Below are 2,721 nucleotides of genomic sequence, written 5' to 3'. Positions count from 1 at the left end.
TTATTTATTTATTTATTTATTTATTTATTTATTTATTTATTTATTTATTTATTATTTTTTTTGTTTCGAACAGACTGAAAAGACAATCAAGAAAAAAAAATAGAATAAAACAAATGTAAGAAATAAAAATGTAAAACAAATTATTCTGCCCATGTGACATGTAAATTTTATATTTTCTGTTCGAAAAGGAGCAGGTAGAAGATATAATATCTTATAATGTCCTGCCCTTTTCCTGCTTGTCAATTTATAATCAATTAACTTTCAGTACATCAAAAAGAGACAACTTGTTTCCATTTTACATTATGTTTGATTATGTACAATTAGTTAAATACTATTTATATAATCAATTACATTATAGACTATTAAACAATCATCTTATATATCATATTTTGAAATAAGCTCTGTTTTAACGAGTTTTTAAATTGGTTTACATTTGTACTTTTTTAAACTCATCATTCAATCCATTCCAGACATTTACTCCACACACAGATAAACAATAACTCTTCCTAGTTGTTCTAATATATTGTTTTTTAAAATATCCTTCACCTCTTAAATTATAACCACCCTCTCTGTCACCAAACATTTCCTGTATATTGTGTGGAAGTTTTTGATTTCTGACCTTAAACATGAATTGTAAAGTTTTAAATGTTACAAGGTCCCAGAATTTTAGTAGATTTGATTTGATAAATAACCGGTTTGTGTGTTCCCAATATCCCACTTTATGAAGTATTCGGATTGATTTTTTTTTGTAAGACATATAATGGCTGTAAATTTGTTTTGTATGTATTCCCCCAAATTTCCACACAATATGTTAAATGTGGTACAATGAGTGTGTTATATAGAATAAACAGAGATTTATAGTCCAGGACAAAAGTAATTCCTCTTAGAACAGCAACACTTTTGGCTATTTTAGGTTTTACTAGGCTGATCTGTAGTTTCCAGCTAAATTTATCGTCTAATATGACACCTAAGAATTTTATTTCATGTACTTGTTCTAAATCAACACTGTCAATTAATATTTTAATTGTATTATTTTCCTGTTTTTTATTATTTCCAAATTTCATAAATTTTGTTTTATCTAAATTTACTGATAATTTATTATTTTTGAACCAGTGTGTTAATTTTTCCATTTCTGTGTTGACCACCTCTGAGAGTTGTTGAATGTTTTCTCCTTTACAATAGATACTTGTGTCATCTGCAAATATAATGTATTTTATAAGGTTTGATACCTTAACTATGTCATTTATATACAAATTGAACAATTTGGGTCCCAGCACTGATCCCTGTGGAACCCCACAAGTTATGTTTAGTAAGTTTGATTTCTGGCCATCTAATTCTGCAAATTGTTTCCTTTCTCCAATGTAACTCCTAATCCAGTTTAATGCCACCCCTCTAATTCCATATCTTTCCAGTTTTTTTAGTAACATGTCATGATTGATGGTATCAAAAGCTTTTTTGAGATCCAGAAATACAGCAATTGCAAATTTCTTTCCATATTGTCTATAATTTCTTCTGTTAATGCCATCAGTACCATTGAAGTTGATCGGTTTTCTCTGAAACCATATTGACAATCAGTCAGAATGTTTTGCTTTTCAATGAAATTATCTAACCTTTTACTAAAAACTTTTTCTAGTATTTTTGAAAATTGACAAAGAAGGGACACAGGTCTATAATTATTAATAATATGCTTATCCCCAGATTTAAATAGAGGAATAACCTTCGCAATTTTCATTGCATTTGGAAATGTTCCAGTTATGAATGACAGGTTGCAGATGTAAGTCAGAGGGTCTGCAATATCATCGATTATCCTTGTAGTATATAAAGCGGATCTATTTACTTCAGCGGAACCACTCCCCTAGCTACTGAGTTACCTAGAGGTTATCCGCCTGTGTATTGATATGTGTAACGTTGTAGCTAGAAAAGAAACATTGTAACAGTCACGTTCATGTTACTTTCGAGCTGAATTCTTCTTTTAAATATACTATGTTGGAGTAAAGACACAACAATCCTTTTTATAAGTGACATGTTAATTTCATTCCAGTCCATTGATTTTTTAGTATTACATTGATTAACTATTTCCTTAATTTCGATTTTGTCTACAGGTTTCAGGTACATAGATGATGTATTTTGTTTTATACAAATTTCCAGTGTACCCATATCCAGTGGGTTTGATATATTTATTTGTTCTGCTAATTTAGGCCCTACATTTACAAAATATTAATTAAATCCATTTATTATCTCAACTGTTTCATTCAGGGTTTATATAGTAGGCTGCCCCAGTCATTGTTGACTCATGGTTACATAAAGCTTGACCGACTGATTTTAGTGACATTGTGGGTGTAAAACATTGAATAAAATGTTATGCTACATAACTGGCATTATCGTTACTCTTACATTTCACTCTATGGCACACAAAATTACAAGAGAATCGTCCTTATTGTCTCCATGTGTATTCTGGGTAAAACTTGTCATTCGGCGTTTACCAACGTCATCATTAGTCACTTGGCAACAGATGGCAAACTAGCTAGAACATTTTTACGGACCAAGTTAACAGGAGTGGAGCTCCATGTAGCGGCAAATGACCAGGATGGGGAAAAAAGCGCAAGGAAAAGCCAAAAACTGGACGCATATTTTGTTCGTGGTCTTGGAGATGAAGCAAACTTTTTTGTTGATAGCGATTCAGGCCCGCCAAACCTATCAGCCCAGCCAGGGAACGAGGTA

The 2,721-nt window shown here is 31.3% G+C and overlaps 1 long non-coding RNA gene across 1 annotated transcript in view; it reads left to right on the top strand.

Annotated features, from left to right (window-relative positions):
* LOC107833410 (uncharacterized) overlaps positions 1-2,721 on the top strand; it is a 13,464-nt gene that overhangs the window by 6,257 nt on the left and 4,486 nt on the right. The gene's annotated exons all lie outside the window — the stretch shown is intronic.

Source organism: Poecilia formosa, unplaced genomic scaffold (assembly GCF_000485575.1).
Source record: "Poecilia formosa unplaced genomic scaffold, Poecilia_formosa-5.1.2 Scaffold380, whole genome shotgun sequence".
Classification (NCBI taxonomy): Eukaryota; Metazoa; Chordata; class Actinopteri; order Cyprinodontiformes; family Poeciliidae; genus Poecilia; species Poecilia formosa.
The sequence above is the reverse complement of the archived record's forward strand: the minus strand, read 5'-3'. Positions and strand labels throughout refer to the sequence as shown.